Genomic DNA, 19,612 nt, shown 5'->3' with positions numbered 1-19,612 from the left:
TTCCCTTGGTAGATAATGCGGTCGACATTTGATTGTGAGGAATTCTAAATCAGGTGAACAGAAGGACTTGAGTTCCTGTATGTTTTTGTGACCACACCACGTCTCGTTAGCCATAAGGCATACGCCCCCGCCCCTCTTCTTACCAGAAAGATGTTTGTTTCTGCGGCGCGATGCGTGGAGAAACCAGCTGGCTGCACCGACTCCGATAGCGTCTCTCCAGTGAGCCATGTTTCCGTGAAGCAAAGAACGTTACAGTCTCTGATGTCCCTCTGGAATGCTACCCTTGCTAGGATTTCATCAACCTTGTTGTCAAGAGACTGGACATTGGCGAGAAGTATACTAGGGAGTGGTGCACGATGTGCCCGTCTCCGGCGTCTGACCAGAAGACCGCTTCGTTTCCCTCTTTTACGAAGTCATTTTTTTGGGTCGCCTGCTGGGATCCATTCCGTTGTCCTGGGTGAAAGGCAGAACACAGGATCCGCTTCGCGAAAGTCATATTCTTGGTCGTACTGATGGTGAGTTGACGCTGCTCTTATATTCAGTAGTTCTTCTCGACTGTATGTAATGAAACCTAAGATGACCTGGGGTACTAATGTAAGAAATAACACGTAAAAAAACTGCATAGTTTCCTAGGAACACGAAGTGAGGCGACCATCTCTGTCAGCGCCGGAAGTAGTAACCATGTGTGACCATATTAGAGAGACATATTTCCCTCAGATTACACAGATCCACAAAGAATTCGAAAACAAATCAAATTTTGATAAACTCCCATATCTACTGGGTGAAATTCCACAGTGTGCCTTCACAGCAGCAAGATTTGTGACCTGTTGCCACAAGAAAAGGGCAACCAGTGAAGAACACACACCATTGTAAATACAACCCATATTTATGCTTATTTATTTCCCCTTGTGTACCCTTAACCATTTGTACATTGTTACAACACTCTATATATACATAATATGACATTTGTAATGTCTTTATTGTTTTGAAACTTCTGTATGTGTAATGTTTACTGTTATTTTTTATTGTTTATTTCACTTTTGTATATCATCTACCTCACTTGCTTTGGCAATGTTAACACATGTTTCCCATGCCAATAAAGCCCCTTGAATAGAAATATCTGTCTCGTCTATCTGTGATAATACCATGTCTTATTTTCATTCTGGCAGAGAAAGGGCAGCCATTGGGTCCCTCTCATGAAAGGGGTGGTGACGTTGACGTCAGAGAGGAAGAGGCAAAGCGAGAGGTTTCACTCTTGCCAAAATCAGTCCAAAATAAGCCCAATAAGTTTCGATGGGTTTATTTTGGACCAAAGCTTGTCGCCTGCCTTCCCGCCTTTGGGACAACGACTCCCATTGTTAGGGCGGAGACATGAGCATCTCGCCATTATATATTTTTCTAAGTTAACGGGGAACGACCCTGAGATTCAACTTTCATAGGATGACAGCTGATTCCAAGACTATGACACAAGTGTTGGCAAGCGACTTTTTTTGTAATGTGTCTAACCAATGAGCTTTGGAAGTGATTTGTAGACCGTGAACGTGTCTGTTTTGTAAAGAACATTTTATCTTAGTTGCAGTAGGCGGTGGATGTGGCCGCAGCATTTATTGCCTGAGTATCAACGAAAGACAGCAACACGGACCGAAAGTTCGATAACTTGCCAGACTGAAATATAAAGACTTGATTTGACCACTTCGGTAACTTCATCACGGATGCTACAGGTAAGCTATCAGGAGGCAACTTTTGCTTTTATTATGCTTTTACATCGGATCTATTTTCTTTTCATGCAAGCAGAACGCATCAATGATCACATGATGAGGGACATATGTCCGTCCATACAGAGCCGATCAGCTGTCACATTATAGGCTACTTTGTAACAGTCACACACTTACCACGAATATAGGCTGCTACACTGTAGTTGAAGTGCCGCAGCTGTGGCGATATTGTTACCTCTACATTTGTCGTTCCCCTCCCATAAGTGAACATGAAACCAGTTGCAAATTGTTATGCGTTTTATACAATTAACATGCTTTTTTTGTTTTTTTATTGTATTTATTATTGCTTAATATATGAAAAGCAATCAATTACTCTCCCCATCTATACATTTTATTATGGCTATAGGCTACTCTACCACGGCAACAGAACACAAAAGTTCTTAGGTCTACTTAACGAGGGACGTGAACGGAGTACCTAAATTCTAGATGGTTGTGTCACCATACCACTAGCAGGACGGGTGTGTATAGGTTGAGAACTAGGCAGTGGATAACATTACCAGTCATCTGGCAAACGTAGCCTCGTCGTTGTCAAGGTTTGTGAGGCGAGAGAAAACATTGACAAAATATGATGCCTGCAGGCCTAGGCTGAAACCTAGGCCTGCGACGTGACGTTGGAATAACACATGCCGACAAAACGACGTGGAGCAGGTTTTTATTTACTTTCCAAAAGCATAATTTGTTTTCTGTCAAAGCCTATACTTGTTTGTAGCCAAGAGATTCCCACCCTACCGTTACGCTTGTTTACACTAAGTGTGTTTTCATATATAGTCCCTTTTTAAAATAACCGATTGCACTCTGGGGTAAAAAAAAAAAACTATTCCCACTGCCCTTGCATTTGAATGAGGACTCAATTATTTTTTTCCAGTTCACTTCACGTATTTTGTGGTATGAATCAGCAATGTGAATACAAAGCGATATTTAGAAAGGACCCAAGATCATTTTCCAAAATGAACTTGATGCACTCTGGGTTTTTACAAAGTGCAGGACGAGCCATTCTATCAGAATGGTGTTATCGGACAGTTAGATATACCCATTTACATTTTGGAAGCTAATAGATTGTATTTAATTAAAATATGAGACACAATAATTACTCAGATAATATTAACATGTAAATATTATTGGTATCTGAACAAATAGTTATTAATTCTCTAACTGCAGACTAAATAATGCTGTAATTGAAAATTGTACACTCAATGAAGGCTACTGCCCCTTTAAGAATAGATTTTGTACAATTTGTTGTAAATCTTACCAAATATGTTTTCTTCTCACACTATTCAAACTCCACAATCAAATAAACGGCTTATCTCACCCTATAGATCACATATTGCAAACAAATAATCTTCAACTAAAAACATTTCACTTGTGTATATTAGTTTTTATTTGATGACTTTATTTTTTCATTCCTTAGTCATCTCATCTCCACTCAGGCAGTAGCAGGCAAAAAGCCAGACATAGTTCTCTGTGATCCCCATATTGTACTGTCTTTAGACAAAATCATTTTTACTAGTTCTTCAAAGTAGTTAAGGCATACTATCCCTCTCTCAAAGTTGTTTATTCCTGTCTCATTTGGTCTATGCGGTCTTTGGGTACCTAACCTAACTGGTGTAAAAGTGTATCCATCTATATCCGAGCTTTAAATATCAGGCGCAATGGATTATGGTCATTGTAGGTAATTACCACATTTCTGTGCTGAACTAGGTTAAATATTTGATCCCTTCAACTCCCTTCAGCCCAGCGACCCTCATAGTTCTTGATTTGATTTCTCTCTAGAGAAATGGCAAGATGGTCACCAAAAAAACAAAACAAAATGGAATTAAAGTATTTGAACTGACGTCAGTCAATTAGTTGTTTAATAACCAGAATAAATACTGAAATGTCTGTTAATCACTCAGCACTTGTTCACATTGCACTTAAATTCCACAGTCCGGTTCCCTTTTTAAATGAGCCAAACTCTGTTTGCGGGAATCTTTTGAGGGGTCTGAGTTAGAGGTCAACCGATTATGATTTTTTAACACGATACCGTTTATTGGAGGACCAAAACAAGCCTATACCGATTTAATCGGCCAATATTTTTATTTATTTGTAATAATGACAATTACGTCAATACTGAATTAACACATATTTTAACTTAATATATTACATCAAATAAGTAATGAAACATGTTCAATTTGGTTTAAATAATGCAAAAATAAAGTGTTGGAGAAGAAAGTAAAAGTGCAATATGTGCCATGTAAAAAAAGCTAACGTTTAAGTTCCTTTCTCAGAACATGAGAACATATGAAAGCTGGTGGTTCCTTTTTGACATGAGACTTCAATATTCCAAGGTAAGAGGTTTTAGGTTGTAGTTAATATAGTATTTATAGGACTATTTCTCCAAATACCATTTGTATTCCATATACCTTTGACTATTGGATGTTCTTATAGGCACTTTAGTATTGCCAGTGTAACAGTATAGCTTCCGTCCCTCTCCTCGCCCTTACCTGGGCTCGAACCAGGAACACATCGACAACACCCACCCTCGAAGCAGCGTTACCTATGCAGAGCAAGGGGAACAGCTACTCTAAGTCTCAGAGCGAGTGACGTTTGAAACGCTATTAGCGCGCATCCCGCTAACTAGCTAGCCATTTCACATCGGTTATACCAGCCTAAGCTCGGGAGTTGATAGACTTTTTTTTTTTTTTTTACCCCTTTTTCTCCCCAATTTCGTGGTATCCAATTGTTGTAGTAGCTACTATCTTGTCTCATCGCTACAACTCCCGTACGGGCTCGGGAGAGACGAAGGTTGAAAGTCGTGCGTCCCAGAGTCTCTGATGGCACAGTTGGCGCTGCAGTACAGCGCCCTTAACCACTGCGCCACCCGGGAGGCCATGGGAGTTGATAGACTTGAAGTCATAAACAGAGCAATGCTTGAAGTACAGCAAAGAGCTGCTGGCAAAATGCACAAAAGTGCTGTTTGAATGAATGCTTACGAGCCTGCTGCTGCCTACCACCGCTCAGTCAGACTGCTCTATCAAATATCAAATCATAGACTTAATTATAACATAAAACACAGCAATACGAGCCTATTGTCATTAATATGGTCGAATCCGGAAACTATAATTTCAAAAACAAAAAGTTTATTATTATCGCATATACCCTGACTCTGCGTGCAATGAACTCAAGAGAAGGGACACCATTTCACCTGGTTAATATTGCCTGCTAACCTGGATTTCTTTTAGCTAAATATGCAGGTTTAAAAATATATACTTCTGTGTATTGATTTTAAGAAAGGCATTGATGTTTATGGTTAGTTACACGTTGGAGCAACGGCAGTCCTTTTTCCGCGAATGCGCACCGCATCGATTATAAGCAGGACACGCTAGATAAACTAGTAATATCATCAACCATGTGTAGTTAACTAGTGATTATGATTGATTGTTTTCTATAAAATAAATTTAATGCTAGCTAGCAACTTACCTTGGCTTCTTACTGCATTTGCATAACAGGTCGGCTCCTCTTGGAGTGCAATGAGAGGCTTAAGCGTTGGACTAGTTAACTGTAAGGTTGCAATATTGAATCCCCGAACTGACAAGGTAAAAAATATGTCATTTTGCCCCTGAACAAGGCAGTTAACCCACCGTTCCTAGGCCGTCATTGAAAAATAAGAACGTGTTCTTAACTGACTTGCCTAGTTAAATAAAGGTGTACATTTTTTCGGGACCAAATCGGTGTCCAAAAATGCCGATTTCCAATTGTTATGAAAACTTGAAATCGGCCCTAATTAAATCAGACATTCCGATTAATCGGTCGACCTCTAGTCTGAGTTCCTTTGGCGTGTTCACACTACACACGAAATGTTGCGAACTGCACTGAGTTAAAAAAAACTGTGAAAGGGTCCAATTGTGATACACCCTAAGCTTCACTGGGGTCGGAATGCAATCGTGGTTACGTTTTAAGACACCGTGGAGCCGGAGCGATATGAGGGACAGAAAACGTACCTCAATGCAAGGATGGGGTATGCCACTGTACTTCCAATGTTACTTTTATCCACACTGATACATTGAAGATACTGCTAGTTTTTCTAGAAAACTTCCCTTTTCGTCTTCATGCTAGCTAGCATTAGGCACTGCAGCAAATTTTGGGATGTCAAGTGTAAAAACTGCTTGCTGGAGTCATCTGAGCGCTTGGCTTTTGAGCTTACCCGTTAGTGACTGAATACTGATATATTTGGTTCTGACTCGCTACACGCTGTCCAGCAAGAACAGTATGGATGTTTCTCCGTCCAGAACTTTTATTTTCATCACTACCGCACACTATAGTATTCCCACTGAAATCTTTAGTCTACATAGGATGGACTTGTGGTTCTAAAGGGAGGAAACGTATACAGTGGGGCAAAAAAGTATTTAGTCAGCCACCGATTGTGCAAGTTCTCTCACTTAAAAATATGAGAGGCCTGTAATTTCCATCATAGGTACACTTCAACTATGACAGACAAAATGAGAAAAAAATCCAGAAAATCACATTGTTGGATTTTTAATGAATTTATTTGCAAATTATGGTGGAAAATACGTATTTGGTCAATAACAAAAGTTTATCTCAATACTTTGTTATATACCCTTTGTTGGCAATGACAGAGGTCAAACGTTTTCTGGAAGTCTTCACAAGATTTTCACACATCCATTCATTCTTTCCTTTACACGGATCAGTCGTCCTGGTCCCTTTGCAGAAAAACAGCCCCAAAGCATGATGTTTCCACCCCCATGCTTCACAGTAGATATGGTGTTCTTTGGATGCAACTCAGCATTCTTTGTCCTCCAATCACGACGAGTTGGGTTTTTACCAAAAAGTTATATTTTGGTTTCATCTGACCATATGACATTCTCACAATCTTCTTCTGGATCATCCAAATGCTCTCTAGCAAACTTCAGACGGGCCTGGACATGTACTGGCTTAAGCAGGGGGACACGTCTGGCACTGCAGGATTTGAGTCCCTGGCGGCGTAGTGTGTTACTGATGGTAGGCTTTTACTTTGGTCCCAGCTCTCTGCAGGTCATTCACTAGGTCCCCCCCGTGTGGTTCTGGGATTTTTGCTCACCATTCTTGTGATCATTTTGACCCCACGGGGTGAGATCTTGCGTGGAGCCCCAGATCGAGGGAGATTATCAGTGGTCTTGTATGTCTTCCCTTTCCTAATAATTGCTCCCACAGTTGATTTCTTCAAACCAAGCTGCTTACCTATTGCAGATTCAGTATTCCCAGCCTGGTGCAGGTCTACAATTTTGTTTCTGGTGTCCTTTGACAGCTCTTTGGTCTTGGCCATAGTGGAGTTTGGAGTGTGACTGTTTGCGGTTGTGGACAGGTGTCTTTTATACTGATAACAAGTTCAAACAGGTGCCATTAATACAGGTAACAAGTGGAGGACAGAGAAGCCTCTTAAAGAAGAATTTACAGGTCTGTGAGAGCCAGAATTTCCACCATAATTTGCAAATAAATTCATTAAAAATCCTACTATGTGATTTTTCTTTTTTTTCTCATTTTGTCTGTCACAGTTGAAGTGTACCTATGATGAAAATTACAGGCCTCATCTTTTTACGTGGGAGAACTTGCACAATTGGTGGCTGACTAAATACTTTTTTGCCCCACTGTACATCTGACAGTATTAATATAGTTGTACATGCAATAGGAATATACAACAGAGCAGCATATACACATCTGCAAAAATTGGTCTGACGGCCCATCCCTGGGCTAGATTTATGGCCCCTCTCTCACCGACTTGGTGTTTCTGGTGCCACAGAGTTGTAAATCTTACTGTGCATGCAGAGCATGGACCATCTCCAAGACTTCTTGCAGGTTCTAGAGTTAACCAGAGCATAACAATTGTGTGAACTATGACAGCGCAGTGGTATTGTGCTCATACAAATAACCATCTGTTAACAGTATAATCTACTGTGCCAATACTCACGCAATTAAGGCAGTGCTGGTACTTACAATATAAACAACATGCACAAAATATCCCCCCCTAAAATTACACCAACAAAACAAAAAAAATGGATCAGCATGCTTTGTAATGTTTCTAAAATGGTACATGTATTAAAGAAGTAATGTGCTATATTGTTTCATTTCCTTTTTTGTGACCAGAGTCCTTTAACCAAAATCTCAAAATAACCAAAATACCAAAATAACCAAAACATTCCGAATGTTAAAATCAAAAGGCCTGACCGGATTAACATGACATCAAATAACACGGTCATATCCTAACCCTCTACATAATCAGAAATGTTTAGGTTACATGAAAGGCTACACAATTTAACACAATCCCGACATAAAAAAGCCCATTGCAGAGAAATGCCTAACTATTTTGCCATGCCTGTTGATTAACCAAAAAATAGGCTACCTAATTAAATGCTCTCCATAGGCTAAGGAAAAAAATTATTTAAGGACAAATGAACATTGCCATTTTTTAATTAAGGTATTGATCATTATTTTGATTTTTAAAAGATGGCGCGAAATTTGTGTTAAATTAGGCATTCGTCTGTCACAGGATCTCTCTCGCATTGCAAATTCAGCACATGTACTCACAGGCCTGATATAGCTAAAGTACTGATTAACACAAGATGGTGCCGATAGAGATGGTAGCTTTACTTCTAGTCCTTAGGAAACAGTATTTCAAAAATAATAATAATTATGTATTATTTATTACATTGTTGGCCCAGAAAACCTTAAGTGTAATTACATACAACCGGGAAGGACTATTGGATATCAGAGAGATGTCAACTTACAAGCACAACCAGCACTATGACCAGGAATACATCTTTCCCAAAACAGATCCTTTTGTCTGCACCTCCCAGGGCATTTAATCTGATTCCAGAGGCTGACCCAAATCAACACCTTCTGGAGGAGAGGGTGCCGGAACGGTCTTCTAGTGAGGCTTCGGGTGCGTGCACACCACCCACCGCTCCCGAGTACATTACTCGCTAATGTCCAGTCCCTAGTTAACAAATTTGACAGAATTAGTGCAAGAGTTGCTTTCCAAAGAGATATCTGGGATTGTAACATACACATACTCTGTTTCACGGAAACATGGCTAGCTGGGGACATGCTGTCGGAGTCCATACAGCCAATGGGATTTTCATGGCATCACATCGACAGGAATAAACATCTCTCCAGTAAGAGGAAGGGCGGGGGTGAATGTTTCATGATTAACGGCCCATGGTGTAATTGTAATACAGGAACCCAAGACCTTGTGTTCAACTAGAATTCCTCACACTCAAATGCTGATTGTATTTTCTCCCAAGAGAAATCTCCTCGGCTATCGTCACAGCCGTGTATGTATCGTCACAGCCGTGTATGTATCCCCGCAAGCGGATACCAAGACGGCTATCAAGGAACTTCACTGGACTATGCAAACTGGAAACAAGATATCCTGAGGCTGCATTTATTGTAGCTGGGGATTTTAACAAAGCTAATTTGAGAACAAGGCTACCTAAATTCTATCAGCATATCAATTGCTGTACATGAGGGGGAAAAACGCACGACCATTGCTACTCTAACTTCCGCGACGCATACAAGGTCCTCCCCCGCCCTCCTTTTGACAAATCTGACCATAACTCCATCTTGATGTTCCCCTCCTATAGGTAGAAACTAAAACAGGAAGCGCCTGTGCTTAGGTCTATCCAATGCTGGTCTGACCAATCGGATTCCACACTTCAAGATTGCTTCAATCAAGTGAACTGGGATATGTTCCGGGTAGCCTCCGGCAATAACATTGACGTATACGCTAACTCTGTGAGTTAGTTTGTAAGGAAGTGTATAGGAGATGTTGTACCCATAACTATTAAAACCTTTCCTAACCAGAAACCGTGGATTGATGGCAGCATTCGCGCAAAGCTGAAAGCATGTATAACCGCATTTAATCATGGCAGGCGACTGGAAATGTGACAGACTACAAACAGTGTAGTTATTCCCTCCATAAGGCAAGCAAACAAGCAAAGTGTCAGTATAGAGTGGTGTCTCAATTCAACGGCTCAAACACGAGACGTAAGTGGCAGGGTCTGCAGAAAATCACGGATTACAAAAAGAAAACCAGACCCGTCGCGGACATCTTGCTTCCAAACAAATTAAATAACTTCTTTGCACGCTTTGAGGACAATACAGTGCCACCAACGTGGCCCGCTACCAAAGACTGTGGGCTCTCCTCCGTGGCCTCCGTGAGGAGAGGCTGCCGGCCCAGACAGCCCACAAGGGTGCATTCTCAGCCCCCTCCCGTACTCCCTGTTCACCCACAACTGCGTGGCCATGCACGCTTCCAACTCAATCATCAAGCAGGAAAATAACCTCACTCAATGTCAGTAAAACAATAGAGATCATCGTGGACTTCAGGGTACAGAAAATGGAGCACCCCTTATCTACATCGACTGTTCTTCTGTGTTCATATCACCGACAAACTGAAATGGTGCAACAGTGCATCTTGAAACTCAGGAGGCTGAAAAAATGTGGCTTGTCAACGAAAACCCTCTAACTTTTACAGGTGCACAATTGAGTGTCCTGTATCACCGCCTGGTATAGCAACTGCACCGCCCACAACCGCAAGGCTCTCCAGAGGGTGGTGCGGTCTGCACAACGCATCATCGGGTGCAAATTTAAAGTGACTAGTGTTCCATTTACTAAAGTGGCCAATGATATCATGTCTGTAGGTAGGCAGTCGCCGCTCTGTGCTAGTGGTGGCTGTTTAACAATCTGATGGACTTGCGATCGAGAGAAGCTTTTTTTCAATCTCAAGTCCATCAGATTGTTAAACAGCCACCACTAGCACAGAGCTGCAACTGCCTACCTACAGACTTGATATCATTGGCCACTTTAATAAATGGAACACTAGTCACTTTAATAATATCTTGCATTACTCATCTCATATATAAACTACCGTTCAAACGTTTGGGATCACTTTGAAATGTCCTTGTTTTTGAAAGAATAGCAAAGAATGTTGGTCCCTTTAAAATAACATCAAATTGATCAGAACTACAGTGTAGACGTTATAAATGACTACTGTAGATGGCAACGGCAGATTTTTTTTAATGGAATCTCTATATATAGGCGTACAGAGGCCCATTATCAGCGACCATCACTCCTGTTTTCCAATGGCACATTGTGTTAGTTAATCCAAGTTTATCATTTTAAAAGGCTACTTGATCATTAGAGAACCCCTTTGCAATTATGTTAGCAGAGCTGAAAACTGTTGTCCTGATTAAAGAAGCGATAAAACTGGCCTTCTTTAGACTAGTTGAGTATCTAGAGCATCAGCATTTGTGGGTTCGATTACAGGCTCAAAATGGCCATTAACAAAGAACTTTCTATTGAAACTCGTCAGTATATTCTTGTACTGAGAAATGACGGCAATTCCATGCGAGAAATTGCCAAGGAACTGAAGATCTCGTACAACGCTGTGTACTACTCCCTTCACAGAACAGTGCAAACTGGCTCTAACCAGAATAGAAAGAGGAGTGTGAGACCCCGGTGCACAACTGAGCAAGAGGACAAGTACATTAGTGTTTAGTTTGAGAAACAGACGCCTCACAAGTTCTTCAACTGGCATCTTCATTAAATAGTACCCGCAAAACACCAGTCTCAATGTCAACAGTGAAGAGGCAACTTCGGGATGCTGGCCTTCTAGGCAGAGTTGCAAAGAAACAGCCATATCTCAGACTGGCCAATTAAAAAGAAAAGGTGGCAAAAGAACACAGACAGTGGACAGAGGAACTCTGCTTAGAAGGCCAGCATCCCGGAGTCTCTTCTTCCCTTTTTGATGTTGAGTCTGGTGTTTTGCGGGTACTTTTTAATGTGCTTCCTGTTGAGGATTTGTGAGTCATCTGTTTCTCAAATTTGACACTCTAATGCGTTCTGAATGTGTCACACCTTAGGGAGGGAGAGATGGCTTAAAAGGGTTTTATTTGTGTTTTCTTATTTCAAATTGACAAGCAGTAGCCTATGCATTGAAATTACATGCACTCTATCCATACAACTCGATATCAAGTATAGGTCTAATGTAAACAGAATATTATTATGGATAACAATAATTGTCGTGTCTTTACTATCATTAAACTGAAGACTTATAGTTTTTATCAAAGATTCACTGTAATTAGTATTACGCGATTAGACTGATTAATCATGTAAATTTAATTAACTAGGAAGTTGGGCACCAAGGAAAAATATTCAGATAACTTTGTAATCATTTCCTAAAATACCTTTTCAGATATTAAATCTGAACATTTAGTCTTCGAATTAATGAATTATTTACTTTACCTCACGTTATTCTCATTCCAAACATCGAAAATTGTTGGTTATCTGCACAAACCCAGTCTTCACTATGAGTCATCCAAACATCAATTGTCTTAAATAATTTATTTATTACTAACTGAGTATTTCACACAAATGCCTAAACAAACAAACAAGGTAAATGTGGTTACATGAAATGATAAGAGAATGTGCCCTAGTGGGCTAAACCGGCATGGCGGCTTGTTAGACAAAAGGGGAAGTGGGGGTCGACTAAGAAGTCACTACAGAGTGATAATTATAACAATTGAAATGCTAATCCTTTACACATGAACGCTCACTCAGTGTGTCGTCTTGATTGCTGGTGAAAAGTCATTCTTTTGTAGAATTGTCCGTCTCTCTCCCTCTCTCGTTTGTGGTTAGAGGGGATTGTTCAGATTGACATTCTTTATAGAGTAGATGTTTTGGCGGATGTCGTTCTTCTCGTTCAATGATACCGAATTCCTAGCTGCAGACTAGTAATTAATATCAGACTTGTTCTTATTCTGTCGGTATCGATAGTCTAAGAATTTAACCATGTGGTATGGTTAAAAGATTCAGCAATGGTCTACGACCTTTGTACTCTCCTAATGGAGAAAAACATGGTCTGCAACCTTTAGCCATCTCGTAATTGAGGTAAGCTCGGTCTGCTGATCGAAAACCCGAGTGGGGGTTTTACTCGGAAGGGCCGAAGGGTTAGGCCTCCTGGGACAGCCCTCTATCTGGGCTCAGGGACGGTCCTCTGATTTAGTTAACTCCAATCCCCTTTTTGAGTTTTCCTTCATTAAACAGTCCAAAATCACATTGTAAAATTGTGTAAACAGTATCATACTCACTCATTCATCTTATACAACAATTAGATGTAAACCTCATATCTGAGGCTATTATATAAACAGCGTTATGGTAATGTGGCTACACCATCTCCCATGAGCTTCCCCAAGTTGTAACAAACAGACCAGTTCGTAGCTGGTCACCGATCTTTTATACTTTCTCCGGAACATGCAATTTGTTCGTACCTCAAGTTCTGTGAGGTGGAAGGATTTCCTTTGTTCTCCATCTACTCTCTCTATACTGTGTGGCCATGTGGCAGGGTCTTCTCAGGAATTTACGACCTCTGACCACAGCAGCCTAGTTGAAGGCGGCAAGGGGGAGGCATGGAGTGGGGGATGGGGTTGCTATACCCAAAGAGGCCAACGTCATGACATCATGTCATTTTCTTTAGGTTATATAGGCTATATTACCTCGTATGCCTGTTGTTGCTTGTCACCACCAGCAACACATCTTCTGGTGCCAGCTGTGTCAGTGTACTGGGCACAGAGAGATGGCACAGTGTCTCACACCTTCATAGACAAAGCATCCATAAAGCATTTGAGTGCTTCAGGGCTTGCACAGCATCAATGCTTCTTTTCTGCAGGTCTGCAAAAAGAATGTCCAGCTGGGGTAGTATGTGCCGGAATAAATCAAGGCTAATAATGACATCCTTGTCCTGTAACATCCTTGTGAATCCCTTACCCGATCTGACAGTGATATTGGAATGCTTTCAAAGCACTCCAGTACATCATCTTTGTTTTTGTGCATAGTGTTTACAACACGGATCTGGAACTTCCAGGTCTAGGATGTGTGGGAGAGTGTGCCACTGCTGTCCACCACATCGGTCATTTTGTGGGAATGTGAGAAAAAGGTGGAGCCCACTTAAATCTGTGAAAAATACACAAGCCTATGTAACTGCTGATGCTGCTTTTTACATCACCAGATTGAGTTGGTGTGCGTAACAGTGGAGAAAGTAGGCATTCGGGTATATGTCTTGAATTTCGTCTTAATGCCAGTTGAACCACACATCACCCTTGCCCAGTCATATTTTTGAGCAGTAAGCTTCCCCTTGTCTGCTGCTTGCTCTGGAAAATGTAGGCCCAGATTTTCAGGAAGAGGCTTGCTGATGGTATCTGCATTGGTGCCTCCTTCCAGAAGTCAACTCCTATACAATCTGTCCTTGGATTGTGGTGAGATTAAAGTCCAGTAGCTCATTCTGTATGGTTTTGAATGTGCCTTTAAAAACTGTTGCATTGTCCAATTGCGCTTTCATTGACCTGTCCAGCGATGACACAAAATCAACAAGTCCCCTAAACACTCCGGGTCCTCTGATTCTTCTGTTTCATGTCCCCCTTAGTGCCAGCTCAAATACGCCACAGAACTTGACACAGTCAGTTAGCTTGGACAAAAAGTGCCGATTCTTATCAACTTCCTCGTTGTGTTTCTGAATACTGACATGATAGAATTTTTCCAGCTGTTTTGCGATGTTAGCTTTACCTAGCATGGCTAGCTTCAGTGAGCATTCCAGGTGTATTCTGCTTGTTTAATGTTTTTTAACTAGCTTGGCAAAGTGCTTCAGGTCACTCCTTCCTGTTTGTCCATGACATGTTGCCCTTCCACTAGCATCTGATTAATGGAATAGAAGGCAGGCGAAACAAAACAAATAATTTTCAACCAGGGAGTTGCGACACGAAAGTCAGAAATAGCGATATAATATGTGCCTTACCTTTGAAGATCTTCTTCTGTTGGCTCTCCAAAATGTCCCAGTTACATTACAAATAAATCCTTTTGTTCGATAAATTCCTTCTTTATATCCATAAAAACTCAATTTAGCTGGCGCACTTCAGTCATTAATCCACTCGGTTACCTTCTTCCTTCAAAATGCATACAAAATGAATTCCAAAACTTATCCAAACAAGTCAATCAACGTTCATAATCAATCCTTAGGTACCATAATACGCAAATAAACACAATTTAAGACGGAGAATTGTTATTGTTTTTACCGGAGATAAACAAAAAGAACGTGCTCTCTCGGCCATGCGCTTTGAAACACTACAGCCAAAATGGGAGCCACCTAGAAAAAATACAACTTCTCCCTCATTGTTACAAAAACCAGCCTGAAACTCTTTTTAAAGACTGTTGACATCTAGTGGAAGCCCTAGGAACCGCAATCAATTATAAAAGTGCCAGGCATTGAAATCAGTGGTATGCTGATTTTTTATTTTTTATATATTTTTTAATGGTTTGTCCTCTGGGTTTCGCCTGCCATTTCAGTTCTGTTATACTCCGACATTATTTGAACAGTTTTAGAAACGTTATTGTGTTTTCTATCCAAATCTACCAACTATATGCATATCCTAGCTTCTGGGCCTGAGTAACAGGCAGTTTACTTTGGGCACGCTTTTCATCCGGACGTCAAAATACCGCCCTCTGTCCCAAAGAAGTTAACAATAGTTGGGAAAATGATTTGTGTCATGCACAAAGTAGATGTACTAACCAACTTGCCAAAACTGTAGTTTATTAACAATATTTTTTGGAATGGTTGAAACACTTTGGTTGGAGTCATTAAAACTCCTTTATGTGAACTTCCGACTTCAACTGTACATGACATTTTCAAAAATGCCGGTGTTGTATCAGTGCCATGAAAATAAAATATCAAACAGACTTTGCCATTTATTTTTCAAAGTGGCAGGCATTATGCATACTCAGCCATGAAAATCATACTGCATTATATTTTTCTGAGTTTGAAATTTGTCACAATCCATTTGGGAAAAGGAATTGGAATGATATTGATTTATAATTTGCAAATTTGCATTTGGGATTGAATGTCACAGGTTTTTCATTTATAGGTCACAATTTATGGATGTTTTTACATTGATTCTTGTTGGTCAATGAACAAGTGTGAATAAGGTCTATCGGGGGAATTCCTTTTTTGCATTTTTGTCATATTTTTGCTGGGGAAAATCATGATGAAAGTGACAATTGTAGGCCCTTTTTAGACCTACTGTATATGCATCTAATACCCTATGATCTGTGAACCGTACAAATGACGAGTGTCTAGATTTTGAAGTACAATTTTTCACATTCATTGAACATTAAAAGTATTAATATTAGCATCTCAAAAGTACCATTTTTGGTTATTGTTAGACATTTTTTGAACAATCTACTCTTCAAGCACGTCAAATGTCCAGTGGCCTCTTGGATTTTTAAAGTTATTACCCATTTTATGCATAGAAATGTACATTTGTGTCATTAACCAATCACAGCCCTCGTTTAGGATTGCACATTCAGCAAATCACCAGCAGAGGGAGTTCCCTTTGAATCCATTTTGCCATTCACTGTGTTGGTTGGGCTAATAAAATTGTTCATCACTTCAAAATTAGCAGAGAGCCCACTGGAAATGTGATGTAATTGTAGAGTATATTGTTGTGAACAAAATCTCAAATGTGATGGCTAGTGAATCTGAGACCAGATTTTATGGATGAACAAACCCCCCTCCCCCACACACACGTTTCATACAGAAACTCATGGTTTCACAATGGCAAAAGGGAAGGGAACATCAGGGGGGACTGAATGTCGATACATTAGTTATCTCTCGTGTTAGAAGATGAAAATAAAACAATGGTAGCTAGCCAACGAACACTGAATGCTAACGAGGTGATAATGTGACCTTGCTAGCAAGCTATCTTCATGTTACCTCAGGAGGACTAACTTAACATGAATTCCTGACACCACGCAAAAACATTGTTTATACAGAATGTGACTAATATTGACAGTAAAGTACAATGTTTTCCGAGGTTACAAATTCAATTTTTAGTGATTTTTTAAAAAATATATATTTAAAATGGGGAGAGTGGGAGAGAACAAAGCCTACCTCATTCTGAACGAGCTCACGCACGCAGTGCTGATGCCACACACTCATAATCAAAAAGGGTACTTTTGAGATTAATGTTGAATAGATTTATTTAGAGTCTAGACATACTCCATATTTTAGAACAGAGTATAATGACACCAATATGTGTGTATGGATCATAATGTCTTAAAGCAGGCATGTATAAAAGAGGTCGACACGGGAAATGGATCCCTGGCTTTCCAACTCTACCCGATATGTATAAATACATTTTCAAAAATGTAGCCTTGCTCCAAATGGACCCGAGGACAGTCAAACCCGTTCCTGAAAAGCCACGTGAAAAAACAGACCCAAACACACCCGTGCCCATTCGGTTCCGGGAGACCCATTCTGATCTGAATGTACAACGAGAGTGAAACCTCTGACCAGGCCAGCGCCATCAACATATCAATATTGGCCAAATGAGCCACAATTTCATGCATTTAAAAAATATCCCATTACAAATGAACAGTTCGGGTCTGTGCCCTTGAGCAAGGCACTTAACCCTAATTACTCCTGTAAAGATAGGCATTGTATTGTTAGATTGTAGGTCTAAAAGATTATTCTTCCCCTAAAGTTCAGTGGTCGGTGTTTGATGGCGCGCCAGTGCACACTGCCTTCATTGTGAGGTCCCCGTCTTGGCCGCATCAAACCTGAGTTGCACAGTAGGCCTACATTTGGTCGTGCCAAGTATGTTCTTCTCATTTTTGTCCATGACAGTATTAAAACTTGTCCACATGGAGGACATTCTCCTTGTCGGCTTCTTTTCACTATTCTTCTTTTTCTGCAGCATTTATTTTGCATCAGTAAAAAAGGACTCGATCAACAGTAGCCTAGGACAAGGCTCCTCTCGCTCTCTTTCCCTCTTCAGCAGGACCTGGCCGGTCTAAGCTATATGTTTTATTGAGTTTCAATTTGCTGTCACACATAATAAGCTCACACAGTTCTCATCACCTCCTACAGTGCATTCAATTAACAGAGGACCGGTCCAGTTGGTAAAAACGATTTTAATTGCACATACCTGAGACTCGTGGCAATTATATTAGACCAGGCCCAGATCTGAGACAAAATGTCAGAATTTATTACCTGGACACACTTGGGTCTGGATCGGATATCAGATTGTTTCTCAAAAATGTTTTGTGATGCAAATGTAAAAAGCATGTCAAACATCCTTTCTTCCAAATTAAGTTTGTGAGAATTGACAGAACAATCTGAGATACAGAAGAAATGTTCAGTCAATTTTTGTTGCGAGGTATTTATATTCTTCAGAATCAGTTGGTATGTATCATTAATTGAAATGACAAGTAGGCTAATAATTCCAATAACAGAGTGCCTTTTGCGTAGGAGAACGGAAAGTAAATGTCCTGTTTTGTGGCATTTGGCGAAGGCTCTATGTTCTACTGATCGCGGTTGTTTTGGCTGATGTTTTTGAGCGTGTAGATGCAGTATGGTTGTCCTTGTTGGATAGGGCCATTGGATGTCTTTCAGCTATGTTTCTGTTGGCAGATTATTGCTAAATATACAAGTTGACAACATTTTCCAGTTTCTGAAATGCTACTACTCACGTGGGGTGTGATTTGTGCTCTAGCCCCATCCCTTCCCCAAGGCAGGCTTTAAAAAAAAATGGAATCGGACACTAACCACACAATCCATTGGGAAAAGAAGAAAGAACTTACCAGACTGCAATGTCTTTAGTGATTCCACTCATCAACACAAATTAGATTTTTGTAAATTTATGTTAGCTACATACATGTTTCAACTGGAATATAGCGAAGAGGATTCGAAACAGAGTTTGATTTAGCCAGAACCTTCGCTACACCTCGGGGTTGGTGGTATATGGCCAATATACCACAGCTAAGGGCTGTTAGGCACGTTGCAATGCCTGGACACAGCCCTTAGCCGTGGTATATTGGCCATATACCACCAACCCCCGAGGTGCCTTATTGCTATTATAAACTGGTTACCAACGTAATTAGAGCAGGAAAAACAAATGTTTATTCATCCCTGTGGTATACGGTCTGATATGCCAATCAGCATTCTCGGTACAAACCACCCAGTTTATAATGATGCCTAACATGCTGTGTTAGCAAACAGAAAAAAAATATTTGATTCCCCCCACTAATGTAGGTAGGTAGCTAAGTTGGCTGAACAACTACAGGTAGCCACATTAATGACAAAAAATAGAAGCGGTTTTACAATCTGAGATCAATTGTAAAACCTATTCTATTTTTAGTAGTAAATATGGCCAATAAACAGCAAGTTACAACCAGCCACTAAAAGCTAGGTTTACCAGCAATCATTAGCACATGACTGGAGTTGGCTAGCTAATTAGCCAGGCAGCTGCTAACTTGCGATGCATCACGCCTCACGTTTGCAAATGTGTAACATCAGCAACTGTAAATAATTTTACTATTTAGCTATAACAATTGACAAGGGTTATGATTATGACCGTGGATGCATTTAAATCTCACAAAATGACTAAGATGGGATTCCCAACAGAGGTAAATAACAAATATTGGCTAATAGGGAGGAGAAACAATACAACAATTTACTGTTGTATATTTCTCTCTAAAACTGGTTTTACTTTAGATAAATGTGCCTAATCATGCCTGATATACATGGCAGTAGCTAGATACTGTATAATATATTATATTTTTTGTCTTACAGACAATACCATGTGGGCTTCCTTCTGGAGTGGATTCTAGATAGAGAGAAACCGAATTCCTTTGCCTGCATGTGTCATTGTAGCAGATCTGTATCCCATGAACTATATCCGCTCGATGGATTTGATGTTATGCTGGAATTTGTTCTGACTTGGTTATGGATAATTTATTGATTTAATTACTGGTATAAT

General features: G+C 40.3%; 1 protein-coding gene across 2 annotated transcripts in view; it reads left to right on the top strand.

The window, feature by feature from the left end:
• The first annotated feature begins 1,240 nt into the window (after positions 1 to 1,240).
• Positions 1,241 to 19,612, top strand: part of dnmbp (dynamin binding protein) — a 122,379-nt gene continuing 104,007 nt past the window's right edge. For both annotated transcript variants that reach the window (XM_064950955.1, XM_064950954.1), the window contains exon 1: positions 1,241 to 1,721. The gene's annotated coding sequence lies outside the window, so the exon portion shown is untranslated. The remainder of the gene's footprint in view (positions 1,722 to 19,612) is intronic.

Source organism: Oncorhynchus masou, chromosome 31, assembly GCF_036934945.1.
Source record: "Oncorhynchus masou masou isolate Uvic2021 chromosome 31, UVic_Omas_1.1, whole genome shotgun sequence".
NCBI lineage: Eukaryota > Metazoa > Chordata > Actinopteri > Salmoniformes > Salmonidae > Oncorhynchus > Oncorhynchus masou.
This window is presented reverse-complemented; position numbering and strand designations above follow the sequence as displayed.